This window comes from Misgurnus anguillicaudatus, chromosome 23 (genome assembly GCF_027580225.2).
Source record: "Misgurnus anguillicaudatus chromosome 23, ASM2758022v2, whole genome shotgun sequence".
Classification (NCBI taxonomy): domain Eukaryota; kingdom Metazoa; phylum Chordata; class Actinopteri; order Cypriniformes; family Cobitidae; genus Misgurnus; species Misgurnus anguillicaudatus.
In genome coordinates, this window is record NC_073359.2 from 33465925 (window position 1) to 33487350 (window position 21426).

The following is a 21426-nucleotide window of genomic DNA, read 5'->3' on the forward strand; positions in this document are numbered from 1 at the left end:
TGTGCCCCTATGGTAGCTGTTCCAAAGACGATGGGGCAAATCAGAATCTGTGTCGATCTAAAGCAACTGAATAAAGCTGTCAAAAGGGAGAAATTTGTGCTGCCAAAGATCAACGACATTCTTCCTAAGTTAGCACATACTCAAGTTTTTTCATTCCTTGATGCTGCTAGTGGTTTCTGGCAACTGCCACTTGATATGGACTGTGCAAAACTAACTACATTTATCACTCCTTTTGGGAGATACAGTTGAAAGAAAAAGTATGTGAACCCTTTGGGCTTACTTGGATTTCTTCATAAATTGGTCATAAAATGTGCTCTGATCTTCATCTAAGTCACAAAAATAGAGAAACACAGTCAGCTTAAACTAATACTGCACAAACGTTATACGTTTTCATGTTTTTATTGAACACAACATGTAAACATTCGTAGTGCAGGGTGGAAAAAGTATGTGAACCTTTGGGTTTAATAAGTGGTTGACCCTCCTTTGGCAGCAATAACCTCAACCAAATGTTTCCTATAGTTGCAAATCAGACCTGCACAACAGCCAGGAGAAATTTTGGACCATTCCTCTTTACAAAAGTGTTTCAGTTCAGCAATATTCTTGGGATGTCTGGTGTGAAATGCTCTCTTGAGGTCATGCCACAGCATCTCAATTGGGTTGAGGTCAGGACTCTGACTGGGCCACTCCAGAAGGCGTATTTTCTTCTGTCGAAGCCATTCTGTTGTTGATTTACTTATATGCTTTGGGTCGTTGTCCTGTTGCCTCGTCCATCCTCTGTTAGGCTTCAGTTGGCAGACAGTAGGGTTGGGTACCGTTCACATTTTTACCAGTACCGGTTCCGATACCGGTACCTGGAATTCGATACCGGTACCCAGCGGTACCTTTTTCGGTACTTTACTCTGACTTAAGTGACTTTCGTTGGACATAATAAGCCCAAAGCTCTCATTTACAACATTTTGTTATTTATTTCAAAATGTTTAATAATACACACAATCTTTACTAAAAAAATCCCTATAACATCCAGGGCATATGTCTTATAAATAAATAAATAAAATATATATGTAAGTAAGACAAATGATCAATGAACATAAACGTTATAAAAGCAACATAAAAGTAAACTTTTATGTAGAAAACAATACTAGCAGTTTTTTTTTTTTTTTTTTAGAAAAATCAGCATGTCAACTTTCTCAGGTAAAAGCCATGCCAGAGCAAGTGTTCTTTACAGCAAGGGACACAGTGAGGATGTAGAAGAGGACTGGACACTAGGGATGCTCCGATCGATCGGCCGCCGATCGGTATCGGCCGATAACGTCATTAAATGACTCGATCGGTCCTCGCTAAATTTGCCGATCTCCTAAACCGATCTTTCTGTTAACCTTTGTCAACATAGGGTTCCTGAATGCGGCTGCAGTTAGAGACCATTTTTACGCAATGCGAGCATTTTTTATAACCCATCGCTCGTGTGTGACATGCAGATTTGCATTTCTCTCTTTGCGTTTGCAGAGATAAGCGTATTTTCTATGAGGACGCGATCTGATCAACAGCGCGACGCGTCTTCACATCCCCATCAAACAGCGTATACAACACACATCTATCGCGGTTAATTGCATCCTCATGCCAAAAGTTTATTATTTGCATGCGTTTTAAAGTTTGAGGGTTTAAACTTTCATTTTCCTCACAGCTGCTCTCGTCCGTGTACATCCGGCGCATGCACACAAAGAAGCCTCAGGGGCTGGACACACCAAAACTTTTAAAAGCGGCTGAAAACGCCTTGAGGACGCCGAATGCCAGCTGTTTTTCAGCTGAGTGCCAGGCAGCTTTCTTCAGCTGAGTGCTTTGGTAGCTGTGATACTTCAGCTGCGAGCCGGTTGGTTGCTGTGGTAATGTCCCCCCCCTCCTCCAATGTGATTGGACGGTCGTGTGAGAACTGACATTGACAAGCGGAGCTTTTCACCCAAAGTTGAATCTCTTTCAACTCTCGACGCTCAGCGCCAAGCATGGAAAAACCGCTGAGTGCCGGTTTTCAGCGCGGAAAAAACCCGCTAGCTGCTGGCTTATTTGAAAAACGCCGAGCTTCCATTGGAAACAATTGAAAACATGCGCCGGCCGCGGGCGTAAAAGCGTTGGTGTGCACGCCCCCTCAGTCATCAGTGCACGTGAACGGAGTGATCTCTCTCACGTCTTAAAGCTACAGTATCCTAATTCATCTCTCAATAAAATCACTTTCTGCTCTTCACTAAAGAAGTGTTATACTTCATACGAATGCGTGTATGTTTAATTCATACAGTTTAGACTGTGAAGTGTTTTATTTTTATCACTTTTAACAGACATAATACTTTTTAAAGGCATATTAAATTTCTCTTTGCAGAAGAAATATTTGTTGTGCAAATTTTTTGATTCTCTATTAAAACAATAATAAACCTAATTACTGCAAGTAATATAACAAAGGCAACATCTGTGTTATTACTTTATCTAGAAAAAATGTTAACAGTAACAGTCATCAAAAAGCTTGCATTTCAGCTTGAAAAATCGGTATCGGCATTGGTATCGGCCGATCACGAAGACAACAAATCGGTGATCGGTAATGGCCTGCAAAAACCCTGATCAGAGCATCCCTACTGGACACAGATACTTTTTTGCCAAGCTGGCCAGCATTGTCATTTGGTCCGCATGTGGTTAAATGTGTTCGAACAGCCACACGGACCGCCTTCTTTCCGTTCATTTATCTAATCTGAGGTACTGAGCACAAAGTTTTACGTAATTTCTGACTTTTAGCGTGAACACACAGTCTTTAGGCTTTCATTGATAAAACTAAAAGCGGCTGATCTCCGCAGTTTCATTTTGGGGGCACATGAAAGTTGCGCAATCTTATTTCATTAATTGCGCTGAAAAATCTGAGAAAGCTCCAACATATTCATGTACAAAACACTGTGCAGCATGTTTACTTTAAACAAAAGCAGCCATATTAGTTCGCGTACATTTAAACCAGTCATTACTCCAGCTCGCGTTAAAACGAAAGCAGAGGGACTTCCCCGCAGTCTCCACGGACCACCACTCAGATATCAGGACAGAAGCGGTCGAAAATGGACAAAAGAGACGGACTGGTGTTGATAAATATCAGGTGTAAACAGAATGTGTCTCTCTCATCCACTTGTGATCCGATCGACGAAAACGCATCTTAATAAGCCCTCTTGTGCTTTTAAATACACATTGTGTAAGTGCTTCCTCAGGTTGGATGTATTACCACTGCCTGCCTTGCACTTACTGTTACAAATATTGCAGGTAGCATTGTCTGCATCATACTTTGTGAAATTTAACCACACGTGAGATCGCTTTCTGTTAGCCATTAAGCAAGTTGAAAAGGGGTGTCACCAAGTTCTCACACGATCTCTCTCTCTCTCTCTCTCACACATGCACACGCTTTCGCTACGTACCAGACTCACGCGGCGCGCTGACATGTTCTCTCAGGTACCGAAATTGAGCAACGATTGATTTTATGTGAATCGATACTGGGTAGTACCGACGCAATTCGGTCGGTGCCTATAAAAGTAGCGAGTTTGGTGCCCATCCCTGGCGGACAGATGGTCTTAAGTTTTCCTGCAAAATGTCTTGATAAACTTTGGAATTCATTTTTCCATCGATGACAGTAATCCGTCCAGGGCCTGAGGCAGCAAAGCAGCCCCGAACCATGATGCCCCCTCCACCATATTTCACAGTCGGGATGAGGTTTTGATGTTGGTGTGCTGTGCCTTTTGTTCTCCACACATAGCGTTGTGTGTTCTTTCCAAACAACTCAATTTTGGTTTTATCTGTCCACAGAATGTTTTGCCAGTAGTGCTGTGGAACATCCAGATGCTCTTTTGCAAACTTTAAATGTGCTGCAATGTTTTTTTTTTTGGACAGCAGTGGCTTCCTCCATGGTGTCCTCCCATGAAGTCCATTCTTGTTTAATGTTTTCTTTATTGTAGATTTGTCAACAAAAATGTTAGCATGTGCCAGAGATTTCTGTAAGTCTTTAGCTGAAACTCTAGGATTCTTCTTCACCTCATTGAGCATTCTGCGCTGTGCTCTTGCAGTCATCTTTACAGGACGACCACACCTAGGGAGTGTAGTAACAGTGTTGAACTTTCTCCATTTGTAAACAATCTGTATTACCGTGGACACATGGACATCAAGGCTTTTAGATATACTTTTGTAGCCCTTTCCAGCTTTATGTAAGTCAACAATTCTTGATCGTAGGTCTTCTGAGAGCTCTTTTGTGCGAGGCATGGTTCACATCAGACAATTCTTCTTCAGAACAGCAAACTCAAAACTGGTGTGTGTTTTTTATTGGACAGGGCAGCTTTAATCAACACATTTAATCACATTGATTGGACCCCAGGTTGGCTGACTCCTGGCTCCAATTAGCTCTTGAAGAAGTCATTAGCCTAGGGTTTCACATACTTTTTCCACCCTGCACTATGAATGTTTACATGTGGTGTTCAATAAAAACGTATGTTTGTGCGGTATTAGTTTAAGCAGACTGTGTTTCTCTATTGTTGTGACTTAGATGAAGATCAGAACACACTCCATGACCAATCCATGAAGAAATCCAAGTAAGCCCAAAGGGTTCACATACTTTTTCTTTCAGCTGTATTTCTTCTGTAGGCTCCCATTTGGAATAACTAGTGCACCAGAAATATTTCAACGTGAAATGTCAGCAATCCTCAACGACCAAGAAGGAGTCGCTGTGTTCATGGATATTTTAGTTTATGGCAACACTCTTGAGGAACGTGAGCAGCGATTGCAGAGGGCTCTGACAGTCATTGACCGGGCAGGTTTGCAGCTGAATAAGGAAAAGTGTCTACCGAGACAGAAACAACTCAAGTATTTAGGACATGTCATAGACAAGGATGGCATATGACCTGATACAGCCAAAGTCGAAGCTATTACAAACCTGGAAAAGCCACAGAACATCTCAGAACTACGGCGAATGCTGGGGATAATTCACTACCTGGGCAGGTATGTTCCTCATCTCACAGACATCATTCAACCTCTCAATGAGCTGTTAAAACGTGATGTCATCTGGTACTGGGGTCATGTGCAAGAGGAGGCATTTAATAACGTGAAACAAGTAATCACAGAAGCTCTTGTTCTTGCGTTTTATGATGTCACAAAGCCCACAGTTGTCAGCGCAGATGCCAGCAGCTATGGTCTGGGGGGCGTCTTGCTGCAAGACCACGATGGGCAGCTAAAACCAGCGGCATACTGCTTCAGGGTGCTGACAGATGCTGAAAAACAGTATGCCCAGATCGAAAAAGAGTGCCTGGCAGCCGTGTGGTCCTGTGAGAAATTTTCACAATTCTTGTACGGACTTGAACGTTTTGTGTTGCAAACTGACCATAAACCACTTATTCCGTTGATCAATGCAAAGTATCTGGATGCAGTTCAGATGTCCCTCAGATGTCAGAGGCTGTTACTGCGAATGATGCGGTACAACCCAGAGGCTCAGTATGTACCAGGTAAACAACTGGTGGTTGTCGACACGCTGTCTCGACACCCTCAGCCCACCTTTTCAGCTGACGTCTCTGAACTAGTGCTGGAAGTGGAGTCTTACGAGAATGTTGTCAGTGATGCATGGCCAGGGAGCTACACTGCGACCAAAATGGTCGCATATGCGACCTTTTGAACTGCCGCTGCGACCCTAATTTTTAATGGGTCGCAAATGTGCTACCTAATGTTTTAGACAATAGGCTATGCTATGATTAACTGTAAGGGTGTCACTATTTCGATTTTAAATCGAAATCGATCGAAATTAAGTCACAGCTTCGAACTTCGAATTAAAAAATGGGATCGTCGATGCTGCCACGCCCCCATTTCACGTCCGGTCGGCTTGCCAAGCGAGGAAAAAAACTCTCAGAGATGCCTTTAAAAACATCTGTCCAGCGGAACGCGATCATATTTTAAACACGAGGGATGCTACAAGTTCTTGAAATGCATATCATAAACAGGATTACCAGTGATCTGACTTTGGACAGAGTGCAGCTCTCTGCACGTGCGCGATAGTGTGGGAGGCGCAAAGATGCAGCGGGTTAACTTATATTTTAAACAAAAGGATAGTTTGCCTCAGCTTGCATGAAACGCATAAAACTGAACAAATACATAAGGATTACTACTTTAGTTTATGTTCAGACTTCGGACAGATGCGAGCACGTGCACGTGAGACAGAGAGAAGCGCAGCTGCTTATTATGCTGGATTTATTTCAGATGCTATGAGTCCAAGACACGCGCATTAAGTCCATGTGCATTAAGTCCATGTTAGAGATGCGCGGATGGACTATTATTTCATCCGCAACCGCATAACAAAACTCATCATCCGTCCACCATCCATGCGCACCAACGTTTCTGACCAGTTTTCAAAACTGCACCCGCCCGCCATCCGCTGACTGTGCGATGCAAGGCGCTGCTGATGACAGCCGCGAGACTAGAAACCTCTTGAATATCAGCAGTGAACTCTGTCTTCGATCGGCGCACAGGGACAAAAATAAATAAATAAATAGCCTAAATCAAACGCACGAATTACATAGCCTGCACTGGTGTCATCCTGATTTACCACGTTGTAAAACTTATTCCAGGCAACCCTTTCTGACATTCTATTTCCTTTGTTTTTAATTCTCATTTTTTGAGTTTGCCACGGACCTCCTTCGCCAGCGTTGATAAGAGCTGTGCCAAAATGCGTCCTCATTTCTCTGCGCTGTTATGATAGAACGAATGGATCCTTAACAGCCGAGGATATCCCAAACAATTAAAAGCTTTATTAAATAAAAGTGTGTATTTATTAGAAAACTTTTTCTTGTCACTGTTTTAGTATTATAAGTTATGTTTTGTGTTAATATTATTCTGTTTATGTTGCGTATATTTCTAGGTTGATTATTTGATATGCTGTTGAATAGATTAATCTACATCAATGTGTCTCATGTTCTAAAATAAATTAATATTTTTCTGATTACATATTTATTTTAATAAGTCAGAAATGTCTCCGCTGTTTTCTGCTGACAGGCGCGGTGGGCGCTACTGGGGGCGTGTGCAGCAGGTGACGCAAATTTTGGGTCCTCAGAAGGCTAGACCGTCTCATTTCAGTTCTTTTCTTGAACTTCTGAGGCTGCCATGAAAGACAGAGATGTCGCATGCTAAGAAGGACAGAGCTAATAACATGCAGTCGATCCGGCACCCGCCCGAATTTAATTAAAATATTATTTTTCGTCACGTCATCCGCCCGATCCATGTAACTGCCAACCGCGCATAGTTTCAGCGTGCCTCCGGTTTCTATGGCGATGGTTCTTGTTACGAACACGCGCTGCATTTTCTTTCTCACATTTTTTTAATAATCTTATTATTAATAAACCATATCTTTTCTAAAACCATATCCATATTAAGTTTGGACAGAGATTGTAGCAAAAAGTAATGCTAATGTCAAGCCAATTGCACTGAACGAGCAAAGCAATGTAAAGTCTGTCACCGGGACAGCAAGTAGACTTTTAAATCTGAAATAATGAGTGGATTAAGCTTTTTAAATCGGCAAGAGAGAAATAGAAAGATAGGCACTTTTCCTGCTTTTGCTCTATCTAATAGAAATTATTACCATTATAACATCAGTCATAACATCAGTCACATTTATAATCTATAGACCTGCACTGTCTATTAATATACTATACATAGTATTGTATTATATTGAGTTTGATAAATTGGGGTCTAATTGCTTCATATATCAGTGCAAAAACAGTAAGTGTTTTCGTGGTGCTTTGACAAACAGTGTCAGCTTTGTTAATGGCAAAGAAAGTTTGGGGTGGTTAGATTGATGAAATATAATGTGAAATTAATATTAATTTTCAATAAATCAAAGTATTGTGTTGTGTCACACATTATTAGTTCTTCGTCACATGTATAGTAGACCATAATTTGTCAGTGGGTAATAATTGTCCTTTTCACCACCGGCTACCACCACCAAGTAAATTTCAGATCTGTGGGAAACACTGCAACGTTTAAGAAAACAAGAAGGCATGTGGTTTAAAAGATGGCAAGTAAAATAAAAACCATATTTGTATGCAATACAGTTTCATTATTGTTCATTTTTATCCAGAGCGCCTTAAAAAGTTGGTAGCGCAAGTGCCACCAGTGGAAAAGGTTAGTGTAGTTCCCTGTGCATGGCCTCTCTCAACCTAAGCTGGACTCTGTGAAAAGAGAGACAGAACTGGATCATGACCTACAAATGGTGAAGAAGTATGTGGCTGATCGCTGGCCTAGATATGCAGCCAATGTCCCTCAAGATTTGAAATCATACTACAGTGCACATCATCACCTGTCAGTTTTCCAGGACCTTGTGCTCTATAATGATAGGATCATAATTCCCCAAACAATGAGGTCGGACATACTCCAGAGGTTGCATAGCGGTCACCAAGGCATTGTGAAATGCAGGGAAAGAGAACGAAATGTAGTGTGTGGTGGCCAGGATTAAGTAAAGAAATCCAGTCGCTTGTTAATAACTGCAAAGACTGCCTGGAAACAAGACCTACCCAGAAAAAGAAGCCACTTCTAACCACTCCCCTGCCAAACCGCCCATGGGAGAAAATTGGTGCTGATATATGTGAAGTGGATAAGCACCATTATTTGATAGTTGTGGATTATTTCTCGAGGTATATTGACATAGCTCATCTTTCAGACTCGTCAGGAAAAACAACACGTGCGTGTTTGCAGAACATGTTCGCACGATGGGGCTGTCCCAACGTTTTGTTTTCGGACAATGGGCCTCAGTTTAGTGGACGAGCTTTTAAAGACTTTGCAAAAGACTATGATTTTCAGCATGTCACTTCGAGTCCTCACTATGCACAATCAAACGGTGAGACTGAAAGAGCTGTACTAACAGCTAAAAAGATCTTGAAACAATCAGAACAATTTGCAGCTCTGATGAGCTACCGAGCCACACTCATTCAGGCTATAGGTATAAGTCCCTCACAGCTTATAATAGGTAGACAGATAAGAACCACCGTTTCCACATTAGAGTCAAACCTGCAGCCTGAGTGATGAAGAGCCAGATCTTCATCAGGTGAGAAAGTTGGATCGAAAAGCTAAAGCAAGCTATCAAAAATATTACAACAAGAGGAACAATGTTCGTACATGTCCTGAGATTCTACCTGGTGCTTCCGTGGCAGTGAAATTGCATGATGAGAGAGGATGGATAAGGTCTGGAACGGTACTTGAGAAGTGCGAGTCACCGCGATCTTACATTATCCAATCTGAGTCTGGATTACTCAGACGAAACCGGCGACATCTAATGCCTACACCCAGTGACAACGGACAAACATCTACCTCAGCTTCACAAACTCGAGTACAGCAAGAAATCAACAGTCCCGACCATCTGGCAAATGAAATGCTTAATGCTGTTCCAAACATTCCGGAGTCAATTGAACAACCTGTAATTAATTTACCCGAGTCAGAATCTAGCCAAGCAACAGTTCATTCACCAAAGGTGGTAAAAACAAGATCTGGACGATCTGTCTTAATTTCACATCAGTATAAAGACTTTGTGTAAATGTCTAAACAAATCAAATAGCAAAAGAGGTTAAGTGAAAATGGCATAATAGAGAAATGTGTTAAGCTAGATCCAGTATGACTTGGTTTAAAAGTTGTTAAGTGTTATATTGTTTCATACAGTACTTTCTGTTACATGTTAAGTAACTCATAAGGAAGGGTGATGTGATATAAACAGGTTACTGTTATATACGAAATGTGTATCTTGTCCACTAGATGGCAACAGAGTGTGAAGTATGTGGGCATGTGTCAGTACTGAAGAAGAGTTGTTGTTGCCTTATGCAAGCATGAGCTGTAAATGTAGTCACTGGATGTTCCTGTACGTTTCATAATATATGATGTTAAAGGCGGAGTCCACGATGTTTGAAAAACGCGTTGGAAAAGGAGACGGGCCGACTACCAAAACACACTTATAGCCATCAAATCAAATCAAATGCCGGGTTGCGTATGTGTGGGGCGGGTCTATCAACAGAAGGTCCAGATTCGATTGGGGTAGGGGCGTGTTTGTTTAGGTGATTTCAAATATCAACATTGGCTTTCAAACATCATGGACTCCGCCTTTAATAAAGTAGAAACATTAAGACACAAGTGGAGCTTTATTAAAACATTACAAGTGGGTTAAACAAAAGGACATTGTATGGAAGTGTTAGGCTTTCAAAAAACTCAGAAAAAAATAGGGTGCCTGTGCCCCAGTATAGCTTTATATCTAACAACACCCCTGCTACGTCCCTTAATTGTAATTTTATGTAAAAATGTCCCTTTCTTCAGAGACAGACCTGCAGTACAGACGGTTCAGTTAAGCCTTAAAATGTTAAAATTCTTCAAGTTTTATGTACAACAAAAAAGTTACTGAAATTGTTAATATTATGAAAATTAACCTGAAACCCCACATAGGTCTATTTTGCTTCCTCTTTTAGCACATGTGCACGTACGTCACATGTCGTCAGATTTTTTTCTCCACATTATGTTTCAGTCATTTTTGTCCAAATGATACAACAAATCGGAGTCACCTTTATTAGTATGTCAAAACAACTTCACTTTTTATCTCATCAAATGTTTCATCAAATCACAAAAAACTGCATGTTGCCTTGGATTGAGGCAACATTGTACCGTAACGAAACCACATCAGGCCACATCAGGCATACTAGAGTGGGATAAAAGTGTAGTTGATTTAAAATGATCTAATTGCATTATTATGTTTATTGATATTGTATGTGCCCGATTTAAAGCAGGAAAAACTAAATATATTTCCTTATTGAAATCATAATGCATACCATAAAGCTTAAATGCTGCGGTCAAATTTCGAGTAGGGCCTGTTGTAACGTTACTAGACAATCACTTTCACTTTCTGGCTTCATCAGCAAATGCTGTTTCCGGTTGCAATGTTTAAAATGTGTAAGTCTAAAATCAAACACTTACCGCACACGAGTAATAAAATAATGCCTTGAACAGAGTTCCCCATACTGCCTTTGATTCCAATAACAACTAAATAACGTTACGCTGAAGTTGAGGTCACAAACATAAATCTAATCGGTTGTCTGCAAGAGTTGCCGTCTGGGAGCCGCACCCTTAACGGCGACAACAGAAAATATACTAAAAACCAACATAAACTCACTATACTATGCACGTTTACTTGATTTATCAAGTACTAGAAATAAAACAACCACTTTAACTTTCCAAATATCTTGACAGATTGCACAACACGGAGAAAATGTACAATTTAAACGCCGTCTTAAAGCCGATATGAAGATTATGGCGCCCTCCCTAGACATAATAAATACATAGACTCTACATTATCCATTGCATCGAACGTCAACGACGCCGCCACATTGGTCCTGGCATGAGCGCCCAGTATAAGAAAGTAAAAACAAAATCCACAGCGTGGGTTCTCAAACGAGTTCAATTATTTACTATCTACATGAACTCGTTGTTTTCGTAAGGTTGTGAAAATTCACGTTTGTCAAGCATAGATTTTTTGTACCTGGGTAATACAACTCGCATAACCTCTTCCGCTTTCGGACTTCGGAGACGCTGCTGTACATAACCGCGATTGTCAAAGTGCACTTCAATACTCGTTTGTTGTCAGCTTTCTGCCAATAACGACAAAACACACTTGTTTATTTTCTTTATTTATTTTCTTTGGGTTTTCCATTTGCAACTTCAGTGGCACGCTTCATGAGACTTCGAAAGGACACATGGAACGGCGTATTTTAACCCCTTATGTGACGCAAATCACGTTTGAGTGGAGGGAGACACTGTGATGTACATCTTTAAATTAATATTTCTTTGGGATTTTTTGGACTAGAAGCCTAATCTTGATCTTGTTTTAAAGAAGGCAATTTAGGGTTTTTCACAGATGTGTTAGAAGGTGAAAATATTAAATATAAATATTTTTTATAGCAGTTTACCTTTATTTTAATATATAAAAATAATGCAATAACATATTAATTTTATAAATACAATTATAAAATGTACACTCTAAAAAATATTTAACCCAAGGCTGGGTAACTATAGGACAGAACACATTTCTGGGTTAAAATGACCCAAATAATTGGTTGTTTTAACCCAAGTGCTGGGTTATTGTTAATCAACCATGATGAAACAACCCAGCAGTTGGGTTAAAACAACACATTATTTGGGTCATTTTAACCCAGAAATGTGTTCTGTCCTATAGTTACCCAGCCTGGGGTTAAAAATAACCCAATATTTTTTAGAGTGTAAATGTTTCACACAATAAATAATGTAAACATGAAGCAATATGTTTCAAGTAGTTGTGATCCAAATTTCAAGTTAAAATCATAAAAATGTGTCACACTTTTAGTGATTTTACCAACAACGGCCACTAGATTTTGCTACTCTTGTATACTCACAAACTAATAAATTATTGTCACCGCATTATTATTCATGCAAAAAGGTTTTGAAATATTAAAACTACATTCTGAGAGCGTTCCGATGATATATAGCTTGTCATGATTTTTTAGGTTTAGAATAGGGGTTCAGTGTTATAATATGCAAACCCAAATTTGGCCCACCTGTGTGCCCGTAACCTTTTAGAAACTGACTCTCACTATGTCATAATTTTCCCCAAATGGTAATGACATATAAAAATATACTCTTTGAGCTTTCCAACAATATATAGTTTGTCAAGATTTAGGTTTAGAATAGGGTATTAGTGTTACAAACACTAATGTGGACAGCGCCACTTAATATTCATAGTAGAATGAATATTCAATTAACAGTAATATAATATTCTGATATAAGATAAAAAGTGAGCAGACGTCCAAAATCAAAATGATGTAGGATATAAGATATTCTATAAAAATCACACACTATAAATATGATAAACATGCAGAAACAGATAGTTGCAGTAAAATAAGATATTTTAATAATGTGAAGAAACAATTTAAAATTATTTGTTACTCTCTCTCTCTCTCTCTCTCTCTCTCTCTCTCTGTCTCTCTCCCACACACACACGTGCGCGTGTGCGCGGACACACACACACACACACACACACACACACACACACACACACACACACACACACACACACACACACACACACACACACACACAAACACACACACACACACACACACACACACACACACACACACACACACACACACACAGACAACCCCCTGAAAGAGGGCTGTTTTGCAGAGCTTCTTTCCCGTGCTCCCTTTCTGTAGTTCAATAGAGGTGAGTTTGGCAACATAGCAACATGAGAGTGAGTAAATTATGACAGAATTTTCATTTTTGGGTGAACTATTCCTTTACTGGTCAACTTGTTATGGAGCCATATGCACATGTTGTTTTTCTATTCCTGAGTTGGCTGTGGAAGTCACCAAATCCAACTTTATATTATCTTTTTATCTAAAATATAGCACAATTTTGTTCTATTCCAAAATCCTACAACTGCCCGACTTGAAAACTTTTCTTTACAAAGAAAAGTTCAAGTAACAGTTTACAAGTGATCAGTGTTGTGCCTTAACAAGTTCATTGAACAAATGTTCATGAACTCGTTCATATTTTGAACTGAACGTATAGTACTGCCTGATAAACGTTCTGGTGAACAGTGAACAGCACGCTCTCTCAGTTTAACGTCGTTCAAAAGACCCCTTCACAGTTCACGTCACAGGCGGTTCCCACTGCGCATGTTGGGGTCGGAAAAGTCATTACAGCAGATTGAGTTGCGTATTATTCGGTATCGTCAAAAATGCCTACTTACGTCGTGGGCTTTAAAAATCGCACCAGGCCTTCCGTTAAGTTTACGTGATTCATGCAGAATCTCAAAAACAAAAATACAACACAATGCAAAAATCTAAGAGGCTTGTGTTTGTAGTGCTCACTTCATTTGAGGTAAGTCATAATTTTCAGCCCTGTTAGATTAAATTATAAAGCCTGGATGGTATGAACAGTTTGACCCCATGCTGCACGCGGCCACGCGCACCCGATAGTCATTCAATGTTTACAAACCTTTTCAATTCAATTCAATTCAATTTTATTTATATAGCGCTTTTCACAATACTCAATTGTTTCAAAGCAGCTTTACATTAATAGAAGCAGTAAAAGCACAGAAAAACGACAGATAGCACAACATAATACACAATAGCATAAGCAGTCAAATTTGCTGCGGCAAAGGGTTCTATAGGGTACCACATTTCTATAGAGTCTTCCAGGTGAAAACCTGGCTAAAACACACTGTAAACAGGCCTTAATGTGTAGCGGAAAAAACACCCAATCTGGCAACCATCCATTACCATCCATTATTAATGTGTATTTGTTATATCCTAAAAAACCTACAGGGAACCTTCTGGGAACGTTCTCTTTAGGTTATTATAAATATAACCTACAGGGAATGTTCTGGGAACGTTCTCTCTATGTTATAAAATTAAACACAAAAATAACCTGCAGGGAACGTTCTGGGAATGTTCTCTCTAAGTTATAAAATTATACATAAAAATAACCTGCAGGGAACTTTCTGGGAACGTTCTCAAAATAAACATAAAAAAATAAACTGGCTGCAGGGAATTTTATGGGGACGTTCTCTCTAGATCAGTGTTTCTCAACCCTGGTCCTCAAGGACCCCCTTCCAGAATGTTTTAGATGTCTCCTTAATTAACACACCTGATTTAAATTATTAGCTTGATAGGGAGACATTGTGGAAGGAGGCTGATGAGTTGGTTCAGGTTTTTTAAATAAGGAGACATCTAAAACTTTCTGGAAGGGGGTCCTTGAGGACCAGGGTTGAGAAACACTGCTCTAGGTTATTATAAATATAACCTACAGGGAACGTTCCCGGAACGTTCTTATTTGGTTCCCAAAAAATAACCAAATGGGAACCATAAGGGAACGTTAGGGGAACGTTATGTGTTTGCTGGGAAGCCACATTCAATGTTGTCTTTTAGGGTTTTATGTCTTCACTTAACGTAAAGCTTTTATATTGTTGCTGTCATAAGAACACACCTAAAGTGAAATGTAGCCTACTCGTTGCATTTATCTCAATTGTTAGTTCAGAAAGCCGCAGAGTCTTTCCATTCCTTGGCCATACGATTAATATCCCCCATCACCTGTTCCCTTTCATTTAGGTGTGCCTCCATGTGCGTATACTTTACCCTATCTAATTAACAAAACCCATTATTCATCATAATATTCTGTTCATTGCATGCCTGTTTTATCAAGGTGTGCACCGAATTTTGCTCGTTCACATTATCTCCCCCCATATTGCCTTTTATATGAGGGAGATTCCTTAAATTGCCTTTCTGAGCGCATCTCCCTCATATTGTTTTATTAATAAGACGGGTATAATTTGGTATCTGCTTTGCAGATCTGCTTGTTCACATCACTCCAAACACGTTAATGTAAAAATATGACATTATTATCAAAATATTACAACTTTCTTCTCGTTAAATAATGACTTTATTCTCTTTAAATAACGACTTTAATCTCGTTAAATAACAACATTAATCTCGTTAAATAATGACTTTATTCTCGAAATTATATTTATTCTGACTTTTTTTCTCGTTAAATAATGACTTTATTCTCGCATTTTAATAACGTTAATCTCAAGTTGGTTTTATTATTTTTATTTTAGCTGGGCCCTAATCCTCCTTCGTATGTAATCGAGTAGTATGAACAAAGAGTATAGAAGCACAAGAGGGGAAACTCTCATTCGTTTTTGGCATCAGTCACTAACGGCGCATTCACACGGGGCGTCAGCGTTAACGCTTCCCATTCACTTTTAATGGGTGACGTCATGCGTTGCCGAACTGAATTGTGGATCCGTTGGCCGTTGTTCGCGCCAGAAGTTGAACATTTCGCAACTTTTCAAGAGGTAACGTGTACGTCAGCCAATCAGATCGCCTTATGCAAATAACCTAGACAGAGCCAGCCAATTACGATTATGGAAGAACGGAGCATGTGTAGCGGCCACTGTGATTGGCTGTTGGCCACGCTTCAGACAAGCCTTCCGTTAAGCGTTAACGCTTACGCCCCGTCTGAATGCGCCGTAAGTAGCGCGGCCGCCATTTTGGAATGAAAATTCTGACAGCCAATTCATTCACAATTCATTCTCTGTAAATCTCACAGCCAAATCAGAAGCGCAATAGTAAGTTTCTTAAATTAAAATTTTGTTCACTTGCTACACCTACACGAAACGCTGTATTGTCTTGTATGTATGTGTTGATTTGTTGTTGTTATCAGCTGTGGAATCCAATCATTAAATAGATACAAATTTGAGGTAGTTTTTTCTTGCTTTATTATGTAATTCTATTTTATGCTACTTTACACATTTACTACTATTATTAGTTACCAACTTCACTAGGTATGAAATATATTTTGTACATATTAATCCCCTGGATCCCGCTACAAAAATTATAATCTTATAGAACATCCCAGCTAACAGAAAAAAGTTCTAAGAACGTTCCCTGAAAGTTTTTAACGTTCCCAAAAACGTTCTGCCAAAGTTAAAAGTGTCCAGTTTTCTTGACGTTCTAAGAACGTTTTTGTGTTGTCTCAACGTTAGAGTAATGTTACATTTTACCATTTTTAAACGTTATGACAATGTCATGTTTTAATGTTCACACAATGTTTAAAACAACAACTGTTTATTATATTGACTTATATGATTGTTATGTAAATGATAGAGAAACATTGCATTTTATTATATTTATTTTTTATATTTATATTATTTTATTATATTTATTATATATTAATTATATATTATATATCTATTATATGTAAGTTTAGATGTTGATGTTTTGTTTAATTTTAAGTCACCATTATTGTGATTAGTGTTCGTTTTAGTTGGGCTCTTGAGCCTTGTCTTTTGCTTGCTAGTTTTTTCCCTGGTTGTGTTAACTTTTTGTTAATACACCACATTTGTTATGAACATGTTAAGTTAATAGTGTAATTCTGTGGTGTGGTGGTTGGTACATAATGGAAAAAAATCATCCCTAATTACCTTACTAATCAAAAGTTTATTTTCTGTCAATAATGTAAATGAGATCCAGCACTTTCAGAGCAGTTTGTCATTAAGGAGTTTAAGAAACTTTGGACAAAAAATATCTGCTATATAATTGGGACGCACAAACATCAAGAATCAGACTATGAATCTCAACCATGGTGACAAAGAAATTGGAAAAAAAATCTTTATTTATCCATGCTGCAGTGCATGCTGGGAGTCCTGAATGAGATTTGTAATTTGTTAATACCCAGCATGCATTGCAGCATGAAGTTTTTCATTTAATTGTCACCATGGTTGAGATTCATAGTCTGATTCTTGATGTTTGTGCATCCCAATTAAATAGCGGATATTTTTTGTCCAAAGTTTCTTAAACTCCTTAATGACAAACTGCTCTGAAAGTGCTGGCTCTCATTTACATTATTGACAGAAAATAAACTTTTGATTAGTAAAGTAATTAGGGATGATTTTTTTCCATTATGTACCAACCACCACACCACAGAATTACACTATTAACTTAACATGTTCATAACAAATGTGGTGTATTAACAAAAAGTTAACACAACCAGGGAAAAAACTAGCAAGCAAAAGACAAGGCTCAAGAGCCCAACTAAAACAAACACTAATCACAATAATGGTGACTTAAAATTAAACAAAACATCAGCATCTAGACTTATATGTAGTGGATATATAATGTATAATGAATATGTGGTATATGATAGGTATAATAAAATAATATAAATATAAAGATAAATATAATGAAATGCAATGTTTCTCTATCATTTACATAACAATCAAAGAAGTCAATATAATAAACAGTTGTTGTTTTAAACATTGTGTGACTGTGAACATTAAAACATGAAATTGTCATAACGTTTAAAAATGGTCAAATGTAACATTCCTCTAACGTTGAGACAACACAAAAACGTTCTTAGAACGTCAAGAAAACTGGACACTTTTAACGTTGGCAGAACGTTTTTGGGAACGTTAAAAACTTTCAGGGAACGTTCTTAGAACTTTTTTCTGTTAGCTGGGATGATGCATTGCTCTGTCTGTTATCCTAAAACGGTGTTTTTTTACTTAATCCATTTCGAGCAATTCAGATGTGTGTATATGTGTATGTATATGGAGCCAAAATATTATGTGTGGATGAGTTTATGTCGCTATGTATGTATGTAAAATTAACCTGTATAAAAGTGGAAGACTTGTCTAAATATCTGAAAATAAGCTGTAAAAATGGATAAATGATCACTGGTCTGATTGTATGTTATTCTGTGTTATTATCATTCAGTTTGAATTGGATCTTTTAATGTACAAAGTAGCTGATATTGCCATTTCTTATAGTTGACTGCCTAATCGCGCTCATTCCATAATGGCGGATTCGTGGGGCTGCTGCTGGGCGCTGGTGATGCAATGGAACGTTCTATTGAGTTTCCTCTCTTGTGCTTCTATACTCTTTGGTATGAAGCTGCAGACTCGGAGCCTGCACCTTCAGACCCCCGCCCAGAGACAGTAGCGCCTCACTGCAGAACACGACATCCAGGGGGCGGGGTTGGATTCAGATCCAGGGGCGGGGCTGGATCCAGATCCAGAGATCCCATTGGACGACAGTTTTACACGTCATACACGTGTTGCTGCGTTACCATTTCCGCATTAACTCGTAACGTAATTAAGTTATTCTTTTGACATAAAAACGAACTTTACTTATGACTACAATAAAAGTAGTGCCTTTAGGGTGAAATGTAATTTTTTTGCTATAATGTTTTGGATTAAAACATTTCGGGTAAGCCTACGAGTAATCTTACCACATGCAGTTTAAGACCTATGAATGAATACAGTATAAATATGCATAATTATTAAAATATATAGGCTATGGCATGTTATTTAGAAATTAATAAATTGAATGTTTATCTTTTATGGATGTTAACGCGTCTTTGCTTACAGCCAATAGGAAACAGGTTTCCCTCATAGATGGTTTACTTTTTTTATTTGCTAATGAAAGATATCAAATACATTTGTTTTTATATTTACTCGTATAGGAATAGCTTTGTAATAAGTTGGATAATGTACAAATAAATCCATTCAGTGATTTCACATTGTCAGGAACGTGTCCTTCCCCTTACACCTAACTGTGATACTTTCTAAATTATGAATCTTTCTTGACTATATTATTAATCAAACGTACACTTGAACTAATAAGAGCAAACGTTGGCGACCACAGGTTGCAACTTATTGCGGGCTGCAACAACGCAAATATACTGGTTCATTTGGCGGAACAAAGTATATAAAGTGGGAGGAGTTGGATCTAGATCCAACCCCGCCCCCTGGATGTTGTGTTCCGCAGTGAGAACCATCTCCCCAGAGACCCGCATTCTCAGACCCCTCGTTTTTCGAGACAGCGCCTCCTGCTGTTTGGAAGATCGTATAACACCTTTATCCAAATGGCATTGAAAACAATATGATGCTATACGGTCTCGTTTTATTAAAAGTTATCCAAATAAATATTTGCGTTCCCGGCTTAATGCATGTGCCAAAAACTAATATGTTCTCTGACTAAGAAATTACCCAGTAATTATTTTTTAACCTGTTTTTTTGATATTTTGAATGCGAAGCAAAACTTACATAAGAATAGACAAAACACCAATAATAAACAATTCTGTACTTCATTGAAAAATCACCTAAACATCATCTTGCTGTAAACAGGAGAAAGCAAAGAAATAAGGAAGAAAGAATTGTGTTAGTGACTTCTACCTAATTTATAAGTCACTTTGGATAAAAGCGTCTGCTAAATGAATAAATGTAAAATAATGTAAATGCATAAGGTAAAATAATTACTTCCTGCAGGTGATTTTTCCTTCTTTTTCTATCTTTTGGAAACTGCTCTGTCAAATTCCTTGACTTCACTACAATAAAAGTTGAATGCCATCGTCAAAAATATTGTGTAATAAAAATACTATTTTTTTGCTAATACAAATTACAAGCATACCTAGAATGATAGAAGGAAATTATACTTCAGGAAAAAGGAAACCACAAATAAACTCCACTTCATTCTTGAAGTTCAGTTGAGTTTTAGATTTATAAAGCAAAGCTTTGAGGTATTGAAAAAAGAATAGCACACTGCTGCTCACTGTCTGTCATGACTCCTGGGGTGTATTCCAGAAATCAAGGTTAACTTCCCATTAGATTAACCCTGAACTTTGGGTTGATCAACCCCAAACTTGCTTACTCTGCGTATGTCGGTTCCAAAACACAGTTTAAGAGTTAGTTCAATCAACCCTCTTAAAGTAACCCAGAGTTAATGCGCGCTCACGGCAACAACATAAAGGCATTGTCAATGGATCACAGATTTCACGAGTCACAATGGAAACGTCAGAGAACTTAAAAGTTTTTAAATGAGAAATAACATTATAAACCAATACTTTCTGGCAAAATCAATGTTTTATAATCGGCTTAGAAGTGTGTGATTACAAAACAGATAAAATTAATTTAATTAAATAATTAATATGAACCTATTTTACCCCATTTAAGTCCAATATTATATGTGTCTCAACGAAAATACACATAATATTGTTTAAATATTGTTTAAAAGCCTGTAAAAATAAAATTTTATATATGATTTTAAATATATTAATTATATCTAATTAGATATAATTAGACATAATTAAGATTATATTTTCTCTTACAAAAATTAACAATGCACAGCAAAATCCCCGGTGTTAAATTAACACCAGCTCGGTGTTTATATGGGTACCACCAGCAGGGTGTTAAAAGTAACACCGAAGTAGTGTTAGAGTTAATTAGATAATTAAGCAATCATTTGAGTGATTATTTCATTATTGAAGACACCTGGTGATAATGAGCCAAAGTACAACTAAAACTTCCAGTCACTGCCTTAGATAAAATCAACTGAAAAGACATCTCTCTAATTACAAACCAGACTGACTTTTGTCTACTTTGAAATAGTTTGGTCACCATTATGGTGATCAGTGGTTCCTTTAGTTGGGTGGGTTGACTCTTGTTTCTGTCTTCGAGGTCTTTGCAACAGTGTTTACTGAACACATTATTTGTTGTAAAGGTTGTTAAAGCGAAGTTTATATAGTTTTTATAACAGTGATTATAGATTTAAGTAAGTTGTTTACACAGTCAAAAAATTCAGTGTTCATAGAAAATTAGATGTTGATCAAATATATATTCTCTATTGGACTTCAGTAACATAGCTTTCCACTGATCAAGCTTCTCAAAGTTTATTGTTAAATGCTTGCTGGAAAAACTTTTTTGCCTCACGTGCAGATATCATGAATCACCCCACTAATCGGAATCATGGTGACAAACATAATGTTGCAAAGCATGCTGGGATCCACCATAGTATAAAACTCATGACTCCCATCATGCATTGC

At 38.2% G+C, this 21426-nt stretch overlaps 2 protein-coding genes across 3 annotated transcripts in view; one reads left to right on the plus strand and one right to left on the minus strand.

Annotated features, from left to right (window-relative positions):
• The window catches only part of LOC141359320 (uncharacterized), a 256996-nt gene extending 245674 nt beyond the window's left edge, over positions 1 to 11322 (minus strand). For both annotated transcript variants that reach the window (XM_073861589.1, XM_073861588.1), the window contains exon 1: positions 10987 to 11322. The gene's annotated coding sequence lies outside the window, so the exon portion shown is untranslated. The remainder of the gene's footprint in view (positions 1 to 10986) is intronic.
• Positions 1 to 21426, plus strand: part of LOC141359324 (uncharacterized) — a 564790-nt gene that overhangs the window by 192248 nt on the left and 351116 nt on the right. The gene's annotated exons all lie outside the window — the stretch shown is intronic.